This window comes from Teleopsis dalmanni, chromosome 2 (assembly GCF_002237135.1).
Source record: "Teleopsis dalmanni isolate 2A chromosome 2, ASM223713v2, whole genome shotgun sequence".
In the NCBI taxonomy this organism is placed as follows: domain Eukaryota; kingdom Metazoa; phylum Arthropoda; class Insecta; order Diptera; family Diopsidae; genus Teleopsis; species Teleopsis dalmanni.
The window spans coordinates 844,184-859,411 of NC_051847.1; the positions used below are offsets into that span (position 1 = coordinate 844,184).

The following is a 15,228-nucleotide window of genomic DNA, read 5'->3' on the forward strand; positions in this document are numbered from 1 at the left end:
TTTTTTAGAGGTAAATCCTGGAGTGGACCAAAGTCTTTAAAAAACAAAGCTCTAAAATAGTAAATCCGCGCCAAGCATGAGCTGGACAGTAATAAAGAAGATATTAGGCATTTTTATCATTCTCCATCATCCTCTACTGTGACAGGAATGATTAAAAGGGAGATTCAATCTTCCAGCATGGTTCGCAAATCGGCTGCGGCCGATAGCCGATCGTACCTCAACACTGATATCTGTAAGGTGCATCTGAATGAGAGTACTTGATTTTTCCTTAAAAGACCGCAGCTAACTTTTTTACATATGCCTATATGTTACAGCGATAAGTCTTTCATCATTTAATACAGAAACAGAAACAACTAAACAAATCTTTGCATGATGGCAAAGATATGCCAAGATTGTTAAGGTATTCATAGTGATTAGCTGTAGCCTCTCTGGCTAGCTTGTCTGTCTTGCAGTTGCCCAAAATATTCCCTATGACCAGGATTCATAATAGAGAATTGTTAAACTGCATCGATGTCTCGTTTAGATACACTTTAGATACCAAATATTTAGTTTCTTGTTTCTTTATTACATTTATAATGTGGAAATCAGTTTAGAGTATGCCAGAAATTGCACGTAACAATATTGCCTAGCACTTACTCTTACTTACATTAAACTTGATACAAAATGGATGAGATATTTTTCTGACAATCATGATATATTCTCGTTTTCCTAATATAACTAACTCTTCAGTGGGAATCGTTGATATTACAAAGTGCGTTAAAATTGCATTTTTGCACTCTATACTAATAAGATATTTTTAAAAACCCAAACGCATTTTTAGGTATCCTAAGAATATTTTTGATTATATAAATGAAGCAAGTCTGCTGAACTTTGTAAAGAATATATGTACGACCTTGAACAAACTATAAGAGAGCTTATCGATAGTTTTAGGAAAACCCTGATATGATATACTTTACATACTACTAAAAAAATTAGGGGTTCTCATAATTCCATATTAGTTTCCTTGCAAATCTGATACTTTCCGCCAGCTGTGCGTTTACTAGGTGTGCATCTTATGCACGGAGTGAACGAGGAAATTTTTGGATATGAAAATATATAAATTCAGTTTTGGCTTCCTCTAAATAGCAAAAAGCTCATTCATATGATATTACAGGCGTGCGAAGGATCCTTCTTTAAAAATTCCTTTAGTTATTCTTATATTTTGTTGCTTTGTTGTAGTTGTGCATTTTAATGTTTGTTGTTTCGCTTACCTTTTGTTTTCTTTTTTCCTTTTACTATGTTATTGTTATACATTTCTAGTATTGTTTATAATTTTTTTGGCTTTTTTCTTATGTCCTTAACAGTCCCCACACGAGTATGACAACATCTTTGTGGCGCACAACACAATACATTATGTCCTTTTTACTTATGAAAAAAGTGGCGTGCTTGTCTATCTGCTCATGGGTCTCAAGAAAGCAACGGTGGACAAAAAGCTGAACTGGAGTCCTTGCTGTGTTTGAAGAGGGAATGTCACGCCAAATTTGTAGTTGTATTCATAGTTATGGTAGTTTGTGTGGATGTGTTTTATGTGCTCATAAGGACGACATGCGTTTAAATAAGGAGAAAGCATAATAACAACAGCTTTAATGTGCAATTATTTAAAGAGGAAAATATTTCCTGCATATTTTATTATGTTTTCTTATGAAACCTATTTACTTGTTCTTATTTCACATTTGAAAGTAATAAGTTTGAAAGCTTAAGGATAACATCCTGTCTAGGCAAGCAGAATGCCACAAAAATAGTAGATATTTTATACGAAATTTAGAGGAGAAAATGAGCCAGTTTTTGAATTAGGTTTAGGGTTTATGTGAATATTGGACTTGGTTCTCTTATTCGGGGTCTAACGAGATATTCTTAAGTTACTTATTAAAATTGTTTTAATATTTAATCAAAATAACAATATTTATTAATTTTTAATTTCTTTTAATAAAAAATAAGAACTTGATTATGTTAATTGAAATATATAGTACTAAATAAGTCTTTCTTGAAATGATTATTAGAATAAAGTATTTAATAAAAATTTCATATACAAAATTTAATTTATAAACACATTTTAAGTCAATAAATACTACTCATCTAATACTTAGGACATTCAAGAGAAAACTTTTTCGGAAGATGTGCGTACGCAAGTAGTATCGAATTAAATGGCACGATGCGCTGTTTAAACAATACCGCGGAATTGACATAGGAAAACGCATAAAAATTTATCGGTTTCGCTGACTTGGTCATATCGTGTGAATGGAAGAATCTGTTCCGGTTAGAAAGAAGTTTGATTCGGTACCTATTGGTCGACGGTTAAGGACGACTCCTATCAATAATAGCCTCCTAAGTAGATAAGTAAGTAACATTTAGCACTGGTTATCTAAATTAAAGAGATCTTTCATCCAAAAATGTGAGAGATCCCACAATCTAGAGGTGAAATATTTTGCTCTTCAAAAAATTTTTATTCAAAAAATCTATTGACAAAAAGTTGTTAATTTTAAAACTCTCAAGTATGAATGAAAATTGACATGAAATTTAAATTTAAGCCAATAAGACTACAACAAATGTACAATTTATGATGAATTTCAAGCTGATGATCTTGGTGAGCTGCAGCAACAGTAGACGTCATGCACTCATACACAACATAAGCGTCAATGTCATTGTCCTGTTGTCATCATCGAGTAATTCAAACCGAATGTCACAAAAATTTCACAGCTCACAGTCAACAACTACAACAGCAACAGCAATTTTCTAACAACTATCAACAACATCATCCTCAGCAACAGGACCAGCAGCAACCACAGCACCAACTGCACACCGGGCGCATTAGCTGGGAACAAATCATCCATATAACCTCGTTTTCTACTTGAATTCATTCATGGAATTTTGCCTTTTACAAGTCACTCCTATTTTTTGTGATGGCTTTTGTTATTGTTGGTCATGCTTCACCAAGAAGGAATAAAAATGTGTGCAATGAGTACTCGTATCCTTGGTAATGCAGCCTTAGTAGCTGCACTTAAGTGCGGCACTGTGTAAATAAATGAGTATTTATGTTGAGCGAGTGCGAATGTTTCAAATGTGACGGATATGACATGCAATGCTATGTGACATTTTTTTGAGACAAATGTCTGCATCCGCAGGATGCACTCGAATTTGCTGCAAAAACGTGCTTATCACTCCACACATGTCGTAGTATCAACTGCGTCATCAAGGTTTCTACCAATTTACCATCTTCAACTGCCATTACCATCATCATCATCATTATTATCTTTATAGTTCTCGCCACCAACATTATTGTCACTGTTGCGCCATGAACATGTTGCCGCTCGTCTGTTAGTACAACGCGTCCCGTTGAACCGCCTTTCTTTTCTTTCTGGCAATGGCACTACCTGCGACTGAATGAAGCAATGACAACCGTACATTTGCGCTAATTGCACGCGCGGTTATGTTGCAGCCACTGCGTGTCCTTAGAGAGATATGTGCGTGTAGCTGTCCTGAGCCTCTGAGCATAGCGGTTGTACGTTGTCAGCTGTAAATTCTAATGAGGTCATTGCATGACAATCGCATTGGCTGTTTACTGCCACTGCTGCCATCACTGCCACCACTCCCACCACTGCCGCAATTGCTGCGTGTATTTCTTTCACTATGCTGCATTTAAGCTACGGTCGCTTTCATTTCCGTTTCCGCTTTTCTTTTTAAACCTTTTTTTTTCCAAGTAGTAGCTTTTTGGCTTTTTCATGTGGCACGAAAACATTCGAAGAAGAAGCACTATTTTGCGCAAAGTCATTAGTAGGCGCCCTGAAAATTCATTTTTAACATTTATGCCCTTTTTTAGTTGTTGCCACAATTTTTTATGTATTTTGTTGCATGCAGCTAGAAGTCAGGGTTGTTGAAGTTCCATTGAATTTTATGCTTTGTTTTTTGTAATTTATGCGACAATGCGAGATAAATTGTAGTTGCGACGGGGAAAATATCTGCAACACAAACCAACATTAATAGTGTTGGCGAATAGCAGGAAGGTGAGGGAAGAAGAGGAATAGCGGTACCAAGTGGTATTGCTGCACATGACTAAATAAATTAGGAGTGTCGATGCAGTAGGTCTACTGGTGTTGTCTGTTGTAGACATTGCAACAGACGTGCGCACCAAAGCCTTGAATTGACTTTGTGAAGAGGACTCTTCTATGTTGCGAAAATCTTGCTTGACAAATGTTAAGTTTAATGATGCTAAAAGCCATAAATAAGTCGGATGAAATTAAGGACCTCATCATTTGCTTGGGCTTTATTTCATTATATTTTATGAGCTGAAAGTGAAATAAACTATAAATACCGAAAATACAAAAATAAAAATAAAATTTAACTCTTAAAGCTAGTAACCAAAAATGAAAAGTCTCAGATTTGGTCTGATATTGGCGCCTTAATAATTACAGTCACCGAAATAAAGAGCGCGTTTTTATGTCTTCCTAATAGATAAAAATATACTATTGTAGTAACAGAAATTTTTAAGAAATAATGCAAAAATAAAATGTGCTTAAACACTTAATTTTTCTAGCCTTATTAAACTGTGTGTATTCTCTGGGATTCGATTTACAGATTAGAATAAATATTTCACATTTAAAAAATTTAGTTATCCTATGTATATGGCAGTCAAAAAGATTCACTGATCCTAAACACATCAAAGTTGACGCTATCCTTAACCTTAGCAAAAACGATATTAAAATCTACACTGAACTTCTTCAAGGAGACATGAAGATTGTAGATGCGGTAGAAAGTGATTCCTGTCGACTCTGTCATATCAGAAGATATCTTATGCAACTGCCCAGCGGCGGCAAGACGTAGACTCGACTACCCTGGAAAAGGAATCTTAGTCCCAAATCAAATAGGTAAAATTAAGCCCAGAGCAATTACGAGATTTATAAATACTCTAGAATTGTTTTAGTTAGGCCTTTAGGCGCACAATAGATCATTGAGGTCGGGGTGCATTCATAGCCTATTTTTTAAATAAATAAATAAATAATTCGTAACACTAACCCTCCTGATATCGCTGCTTTTTTAATTACTAGTAAGACTATTTAACTCCAAACTATTAACAAAATAATCAATAATAAACCGAACATTAGAATCTGTAAATAAATTCTTCGTAGTCAACATAGCACAACTTCAGGTGTCTTCTTAGGTGACATCTTAGATAAGATAAGCACAACGCCGAGCCCGTTTTCATTCTACATCTTCTGATCGACTATTCTCCGAAGAAAATAAATAATTTCTTATAGTTTCCATAAAAAATGCGTTATTTAAATATGAAATTAATAAAATTGATTGAAAATGTCAGTCGTAATTATATTTCTCCCTATAATATATTTTCGTACATTCGTATACTCCTTACATTCATCGTACATTCCTTTACATTCATTATATTTGGAAAACATCGGCACACTGGGAATCCCTAAATCTCAGTGCAAAAATTATGATTTTCCTTCCATGTGAATGACTTACCTTTTATGTGGATATTTCCCATTCCCCATTATTAGGTACTGTAAAAAAAGATGAAAATTGTATTAAGTTTCAATTTAAAATTGTGTACACAAACGAATGAATGAAAAAACTTTGATGTTTCAGACACACAACGAAAATAAAACGAGAAATAAAATAAAATTATTAAATGAAATGAAATTTCTGCCATTAATTTCGGCTTTGATTTGATGTTGTTGATGAGGAAAATCGACACGCGCGCCATAAAGTCAAGCATAAAGTATCCTATTTTTGCTCAATTTACTCTTAAGCATACAAACACTACACACATACACACATAATGACGTATACACACAACAAATCGTATTAGCAGAACAGGGCAAATATTAAATCGGAAAGAAATCGAATATGTAAGCAAACATAAAGAAATTTCACATGCTGTGCCCCATTTTCCTTGCCAGTATATCAAATCATACAGAAAGGAAACACAACTACAAACAAAAAGCGAAGAAACAAAAGAAAAATAATAAAGGAAATAATTCAAAAGAACATTGCAGAATAAAATGCTGACTGAAATTATATTTCGCGCGCCAAATATTTTAAAGTTTTTACTACTGCAAAACAATGAAGGCGAAAAAATGAAACCGTAGTCCCGCGAGCATTTGCATTACACCCTCGTCTCACTCAGCCACCCACAAAATTGGTATTTCACAATACAAAATGAACCAAATGAATAAGAAGGCAAGCAATGTTTTTTTTCTGCTTCTATTTTCTTTCATATTCCTTTTGTTGTAATTGTATGTGGAATATATTTGCATTGAAACTTTGCATCTTTTAGGCTCAATTTTATTTTTATGTACGCTTATCGTGAGTAAAAAACAAGGCAACAAAGCAACAAGGCAAACAACATCAGCAACTATAACAGCAACAACACTAAATGTATTTTGGCTACAATAAACGTTTAACCTAAAAACAACAACAAGAAGAAGAAGAAGAACAATAGCAGCAACAACATAGTCAAAAGTAAGAATAACACGAATTGATGCAAAGAAATTCGCCACTACAGGCAGTCGTCGTTGTGGAAAAATTTCTCGACAAAGTGCGGAAGTGCGGAAGCAGCTAAGCAGCCGAAGCAGAGCAAACAAATAAATACATATATGAAATGCAATATTACCATTCTTAAATTTTATGTGCGCTAACAACGGAAGAAGTAGGCGTGGTGCTAGCCTAAAAACATACCAAAAATAGTTTATGACTTTTACTACTGCAATGCAAACATCCCCCTCCCTTTATACTGCCAGTAGCAGCAGCATTCCTCTAACAACCGCATTAAAGTATGCCAACAATACACACCACACTACCTTCCAACCTATCTCAAACACCTAAAAGCCTACAAACTATTTTTACATTAACTCGTTCGTTTCCATGAGCAAAAAGAAAAGCAAAGGCAAAAAGAATTTGTTTTTATGCTGAAAAATTTAACGTTCTGCTTTGTTACCAAATAGTGAAGATGTTTCCACGTTCCACGCGTTTCCATTGCTGCATATCAGCATAAGTCGTTCAAGTTTATTTGAGTCCTTCGTTTGTAGGTGGAAGAATATACTGAGTTGTCGATGGGGTTTCGAGGGGTTTAGTTCGGTTCGGTTCCTCTGAATTATTATTATTATTATCATTTTTAGTGAGCAACAAAAACAAACAAATCAAATCTAAATAAAAATATGCAAAATGAAAAATAGCAGCTGCTCTGAAATGGGCAAAGGATCAGAATTTTTCCCTGCTTCAGAGGTTCCCCGTAAAAGTGGTAAAGCAACACTAAAAACAAAAAATTGTTTACATTATTTTGGAAAAATAAAGTGAAAAACAGAAATTTTTATAAAAGACTTTTTGCGGAAAACACATAAAGCGATTCGAAAGAATGGTTAAAATATGTGCCTGATAATTTCGGAGGACCTCGGCTATTGATTTTTAAAATTTATTGCTTTCTAGTGGAAAGTGAAAAGTGTGAAGTAGTTTAATTTATACGCCAAAATTATGACTTTTAACTTTTAGCTGGTTCACAAAATTGTAGATACATGCATAAACGATTTAACGGGAAAGGAACAGGAACTTATCAGAAATAAAAATAATATACCTAAGGAATATTTTTCAAGTCCATTAAAAAATTTTTAGTAGACGATGGAAAGTCTAATACATTTTTGAACACAATACAGAATTTTTTTCCGCAAGTTAATCTCAATATTTTTGTTAATAGTTTACAATGAATTTGAAAACTTTTCCCCAGGATAATAATAAAAGCTCAACATAAACATTTCTGTTAAGATTTATTTTATTTTTAGCCAGGTGTCCAAAAATCTTATTCGGAATCCGAAAAATGTTATACTTTAATCTTTTAAAATGAGCTTCATTAACTTTCAGAAAAATTTGTAATTTGCCTGCCACACAAAAAGGAATTTTCCGAGTCAAGTTAGAAATTTGTAGATGCCGCCTACATCCTGAAAAAGTAACATAGAAAATAAGCCCAAAATTTTGCCGTAATGCCAGAAAAGAAAAAGCAATTTTAATGCATATCAAATGATTTAATTTAGCCGTCATGGGAAGGCCAGTGGCACTGTTGTTGCTGAGATACCGATTTTCCTTCTATTTCGGTCAAAAAGACCAACAGCATGGCAATCTGTGTTTGCATTTCTTCTTGCCTCACACTTCCATACCTGATATCAGCAACAAATATGATTCTAACGGTTTTCTCAGACCAAGCATGACAACATGAAATATCTAATTACACTGACGAAATATTTGGAAAAGTAAAAAAAATAATTACATGAATGCACGTACACCCAGCCAACTGCACATATGCGCTCAGTCAAACAAACACAAACACAAATACGGACACAAATACAAACACAAACATAGACTCTGTCAAATTAATGAATAAAAAGCATTTGTAGGAAATTAACTGTCAGAAGTAGTAGAAAATAAACAAATTTCTTTGGCATACATTGTGACCGAAAAGTTTTCGGGAAATTTTAAATAAAACGCAAAATTCTTAATCTTCATCAATATTTATTTTATCTCCTTCAAAATATGCTCCATTAGAAGCGATACACAAATGCCAACGTTTCTTCCAATCATCAAAACATTTTTTATAGGCGCTTTCCGGTATGGCTTTGAGTTCCCTCTGCGAATTCTGTTTTACGTCTTCTATGGATTCAAAACGCGTTCCTCTGAGTGGTAATTTGAGGTTGGGAAACAGGAAAAAGTCACACGGTGCAAGATCAGGTGAATACGGTGGCTGTTCGATGGTATTTATTGAATGTTTGGCCTTAAAATCGTTGATAATGTTGAACAAATTGAGGTGAATCGGAACAAGCCGGGCGTTGACACGTCGCATACACAAATTGTCCACCAAAATCAAACGAGCCATCTCACGACCGATGCCTAGCTCTCGTGCTATCTCTCTAACACTCACATGAGGATTTTTGAACACGATTTCCTTTGCCTTTTCAATGTTTTCGTCGGTGGTAGAGGTCGAAGGTCGTCCAGAACGCGGCATGTCTTCGACGGTCGTACGACAGTCCTGAAAGGCTTTGTACCACTCATAAACTTGAGTTTTCGATAAAACTGATTCCCCATAAGCCTTTTGTAGCATTCGCAACGATTCTGCACACGAAATTTCGTTCGAAAAACAAAATTTGATGCAAACTCTTTGTTCAATATTTTTTTCCATTGTTTTTTTCGCAACGCACTACTGAGGTGAACTGGTTTCAACAGCTGCCGTAAACGAACTGTCTGACAGATCGCGCTCATTTTTGGCATAGTAATTAAGGACAGTGCTGCCAAACTACATAAACTTAAAATATCGAAAAATATACAGCGCGCGAATTTTAAATGAGAATTTCCGAAAACTTTTCGGTCACAATGTATGACCGATGAAAATGATTAGTACAAGTTTTTAAGATTTCTTAACATGCAATTTTATCACATGAAGATTACTTTTTAGTTCTAGCGTTTCTGATCTTGTTTTAGTTTTCGAACTTATTATTATTTATATTATTTAATTGAAAGACTATAGATTATATTTTAAACGGGTTGGGAATTTGTCACCCGACACTGCACCTTTTGAGGATTATTGTGACATATCCACTTTAGTTCCATAGACGAGTAGCAGTTAAGAACGCCTTTATGTTCTTTAAAGAGATGCGCTTAATTCCGTTATAAGTGAATAGACGTGGATAAGTACCGAAGTCCGAGTCTGACGAGACTATCACAGTGACACAAAATGTGTTCTGCTGTTTCCTCTTCTTCGCAGCAAAGTCTGCAGCTATAGTCTCTAGTTATATCTAGGTTCGATAGATGCTTTTTAACTCCGCAATGCCCAGTGACAAACGCTGTGACAAGTCGGATGCCACTTCTGAAAGACTATAAATAAATATAACTATAATTTTAACTAAATAAAATAAAAATCATGTTTAATATGTATTATCATCAGCAAAATGAATTAATTTTGCCTTTCAGAATGACTTACTGATTAACCTAACATACATACATGCATATTGAGTATTCAGTTCAATTTTTCAAAAGAGAATTGAATATGAGGCAGCTTCATTTAAATTTTTGTTCTATCTTCATTTACAATAATAGTCATTCGTAGGGATCTAACTTAAATTTCAGTTAGAGGGCATATCAACCGATAATGGTGCAGCTTGCGGGAGACAATGAGACATTTTAATTTCTTTAAATATGTTTTAAGATATTTTGAGATACATTGAAAATTTTTTTAAATTTTGAAATAAATAATTATTTCTTCTAGTTTTATTATATGTATTTACAAAAAAAAATTAAAAGTTTTAATATGTATTTTTAGTTCGATAAGGTGTATTCGAAAGTAAACAAGTCATTTTTATTAGTTATTTATAGATAAGTAGAGATTCGTATTCATCTAATTAGATTTTGCATTAATGAGTAACGTATAATCTCACTTTTACGGATGAACTTAAACATCTCAAAAATGTACTAGGTCGTTCTGCAGAATATGATAACCGTATAAACGCTTATGAAATAAACTGTTTTCTAATATTTTTCCGTGCGTTTTCTAATATTTTTCCGTGTGTTTTCTAATATTTTTTTGTGCGTTTTCTAATATAAAATCCATTTTTAGTTTTACAAATGAAATTTATACAGAAATTAAATAAGAAAAAATGCACAATGAAAAAGCTTAAGTCAAAAATAAACAAAGAGCCCTGCACACCTTCAAAAACAAGCGATGAACCAGCAGAACTGGTCACGCAAATGGTCACCAGGAAACCAGGGAACGCCTACGGCAAATACACACACCCCACATAAACGTATACCGCACTGCCACAGCAATATGAGAAGTTTCGGGGCATAAGCAAGTAGCAGCGGGTTGGATTCTACATGAAAGGGACCTTCGCCTCATTATAGCAGCTTTAACAACCAGAACTTCCTTGGCGACACAAAGCATACAATAACATTAAAGTTGAATTCGAATTGCTCCTTTTCCCAATGCGCTTTAATGCTAAATAAAGTAGCAGAGTTAAAAAAAGAGATTAGAAAATCATATAAATATAGAGAGCTGCAAGTGTTCTGTTATTGTTGCTCATGGTAGGTGTAACGGTGCATCTCTGCTGCGTTATACGCTTTGAAAATTAACTTCGCTGCGCTACTGCGCTGCTGGGCTGTGCAATGTCATATTTTTTATTGTGAAGCCTCAAACAATTTAAAGTAAAAACTGTAGGCTCGCATACCTTAGCGTATAGCGTAGTTGCTTACTGTTGTTGTTGCTTTGATTTTGTTGTATTATTTCTCTAAATATTTTTAAAAAATAAGAAAGTAAATAAAATCACCGTAGCGGCGAAGAGTAAAATCAGAGCGAGATAGTGAGAGTTTTACCCAATTTTGTTGTTTTTTTTTACATAGAAATTAGTTTGTAGTTGACAATTTTCAAATGTTTTGTTTATTTTTGCTTTATTTGTTTTTTTATTTGCTTTGTTGACTGCATGAATAATGCATAAAAAAGTGTTTATTGCGCGGCTCATGTGTGTTGGTAACTCTTATGTAATTTTATTTTGCTATTAAAGCAAAATCCAATTTCGTGAACTAATAGTGTAATTTTTTCACATCGTAAAATACTGCCGTTGCCTGCAAAAAGAGTGATTCCCGAAATTTGTACTAAGCTGAGTTACATGCTCAAATTAAAATATTTACAAAAAATGGTTGAAAATTATATTATTTTTTATTTAATTTAGCAGTGATGAACATTCATTGTAGCTTTAATTGAAATAGAACAATTTGCAGCAGTTTTTGTGAATGTTACAGATAAAAAGAATTAAAAAATCAGCACTGGCCAATGTGAGGTGCAATAATTGAATTATAAAACACATTGAAGTGATCTGTATTAAAAAGTATTCCTAATCCATTCAAAAAGCTGAGAATATTCAGTAATTCCACATGAAAAGATTGAACGAAATTAGTTTTATTAAATTAGTTTAATTCTTTTAGAAAATTCTAATGACTTTTAATGATTTAATATTTATATTTTATAATTAATTTATTTGAATAACAAGATATCTCTTTAGGATATTAAGCGCAAATATTTTTAATTATGGGATTTAAAGCTAAGGATGTATCACACATAGCTTCTTCAAGCTTTATCGTCTCATGATATTGCTCATTTAAAGTAATGACCGGATCCGCGACAGATTAACTATGCCAACATTTTCTCGATATGCTGTCAATAACTTCACATATAAGGTGGCAGCATTGTCAAAAAACTACTAACCAAAAATCATTGGCCTCAAATTTACGAAAAAAATCTTTTCAACCATTTAACAAGGGATGCTGGGCTGATTTGTTGATCATGGCTAATACGAAGAATTGCATGCACCTAAAAAATTTGTATAGAAACTTTTAGCTTTAGGTTCATTGTGTTGCCATATAAGAAACTCAGAGGTTTGAAAGTCATCTTGAAGCTTCGACAAAGCTTAAAATGCCTTTTATATTGAGTTGTTAAAGTTAGCCCTCTCTACACTTCGATGTCTAAGAAAAGAATCATCGCCGTAGTCACTAGCCTTCCACTGTAAAGTAGCGTTAAGTTAGTCTCAGAGCAGATGATTCCGCCAGTTACTAATATTAGATCAATGGCATTAAGTGAATCATAAGGCCAAACGCAATGGATGGTGTGACACTCAATGGACCCAAATACAGAGTGCAGTTCTAAGTTACACGCCGTCTAAAACCAAATAGTGCCATTTAATTATGTATGGTTATAACACCCATTTTTTACCAATAGTTTTCAGCATAGAAAAAACGCAGTGTTAGCTTTCCTAATGGCCTTCAAGGCATTTTGCTCTCAACTAAAATTTCTTTTAAAAACAATACCTAAAAATTTTTAACTAAAATTTTCAATGAAATCATTTTTAGTGATGACTACGTTCATAACTGTTTAAAAGATTCATTACTCGTAAAATGCAAATTAAAAGATAATAGGTGAAGTTATTCTTACATACAGAATAGTTATAATATTCTTGCAGTAGTTAAATTAAGGTTTTAAGAATAACTTCTTCCACCTTAAAAATCGACAAATAACATTCTTACAACACAAAGTATATAATATAATTTGATTACAATTACAGCGAATTCACATTTTAAAATGCTTGAGACGATAAGACCGAATAACCAGCAGTAAATCAATACATTATCTGGAATTGAATTGAAAGAAGCTATAAGATCCTGGCTATCGGAAGCCGATTGCTATTCAAGATACGAGTTTTCATTTTTTATATTAAATCAAAAAACTCAACTGATGTCCCATAATTCAAAATAACAAATAGAATAAAGTATCTGAAAGAAATCCAATTTAATAGTTATTTCAAAGTTGTATTGAAGAAACAAAAAAAAGCTGTAGTAATGAAATCACATGAAAAGCTTTTAAGACCAGAAATTGAAATTCTAATTAAAATAAAAATACCAAAAAGTAGCCAGAAATGTTGTCGGAACATACAAACACCACAAAATGAAGAATGTACGGTACACAATAGAGCACCGAATACGCACAAATTGAGATACACAAGCGACTACAAAGCCCAACAAAAGAACAAGACGAACATAAAAAGTCCAAAAAATCCAAAAAGTTGGAGAATAAAATATAAATTCTCGCTATTTTTGGTTAAATTACGTCAACAAATGGCAGTGAATTATTTTTTTTGATTGTACTTTGCGCTTAGTTTAAAATTTTTGCAAAAAAAGACCGAAAATGTTTACATTGAAAGAGTATCTGTTAGATACCAAATGTGTGCAAAGTTATGAAGCAAACGCATAGATACGACGGCAACTTTATCACATTGCAAAATCGTATTAGCCAACTTGCTGTCGACATTTTAAACCTTTTCGACTTTACGTGAACGCGTACCGCAATGCCCTCGTCGCAGATGTAAGTACACAAGCGACGGCAACAGTGGAAACTGCAGTAGCAGCGGACACAGCGCTCATATTATCTCATTATGATATCTAAGAGATACTTTTCACCTGAGGCTGTCACATTTGACAGATGTTTTCGCCGCATACACGTTGAAGCTATAAATTTTCAGTACTAGTGTCTGATGACTTGGCGAATGTATGCGTTTGCATTGCAGAGAGAATACATTAAAACTTTTTGAATAAATGTTTGTACGGCTTGTATGGAAAAGATACATTTAACATTTAAAATTACTGTTCTTCTGTTCTTTAATGTGTACTTAAGTGCTCTCTAGAGAGGGAAAATGTTATCAATATTATTCCTAGAAGTAGTATTTAACTGCCTAATTTATATAAGTAGTTCACTTTACTTAGTTTTTTTTTTAAAGCTAATAATTAATATTTATTAGAAACTGAAACTTGATTAATTGCTTTCAATGCACATTTAGTTGTTTCGTACTGTGGATACATTTCAAATGATAAGAAGAAGTAAAAGGTGTGTATAAGTGCACTCATTGTCATTTTGATTCCACTTTTCCTTATAAATGTGAAAGATACTAATGTGAATGATGAAATCTGAATTCAGAATTCAGAGCAAAGTGAACTAGTACAGAATGCAAAAATAATATCTACGAGTTTGACAACTTCGGAAGCTTATATTTCGCCCACAATTGCAATACAAAAGCAGCAACAAAAATAAGCCGTTCTCATCTGTGATTGACAGCAAACATTTCCTTAAAGCCACATAAAAGCGGAAAGGCTTATTCACGGTTCTCCTTGGTTGAAAGGCACATCGATTGCTGTAAGCTGGACGCTTCCTACAAAACAACAATATAACATTTGAAACAATTATTCGCAACTGAGTGACTAGCAACCAGCAACCAGCGAGCAATACATAAATATAACAAATAAATGGAACAACAGACGGACAAATAACTCGTCATCAAAACAAAAGGACATGTAGACAGACATACAGGCAGACCATTTCACTACATAAAACCTTTGGAATTTGGCAGTAAGCGTGCAGACGTTTAGGCGCCAACAAATCAAATGTAAAACCACATAAAAACTGAAAACCGGCAAAGTTGAAAATGTGAAAGCAAAAAGGATTTATAGCAAAATTGATTACTCGTTGAGAGCTTCTTCAGCTTTTGCCATTTACTTGTTAGCATGTACATTCCCTCTTCCACAACCACGTTCTCTTCAACTCAATTTCATTCCCAGCTGTGTTACTGGAACTGTTATCAGGAATAGCGCCGCTTATAATGT

The 15,228-nt window shown here is 33.7% G+C and overlaps 1 long non-coding RNA gene across 2 annotated transcripts in view; it reads right to left on the bottom strand.

The window, feature by feature from the left end:
* Nucleotides 1–15,228, bottom strand: part of LOC119685718 — a 106,209-nt gene that overhangs the window by 75,600 nt on the left and 15,381 nt on the right. For both annotated transcript variants that reach the window (XR_005252822.1, XR_005252821.1), the window contains exon 2: nucleotides 5,515–5,552. This is a non-coding gene — a long non-coding RNA (uncharacterized LOC119685718). The remainder of the gene's footprint in view (nucleotides 1–5,514; nucleotides 5,553–15,228) is intronic.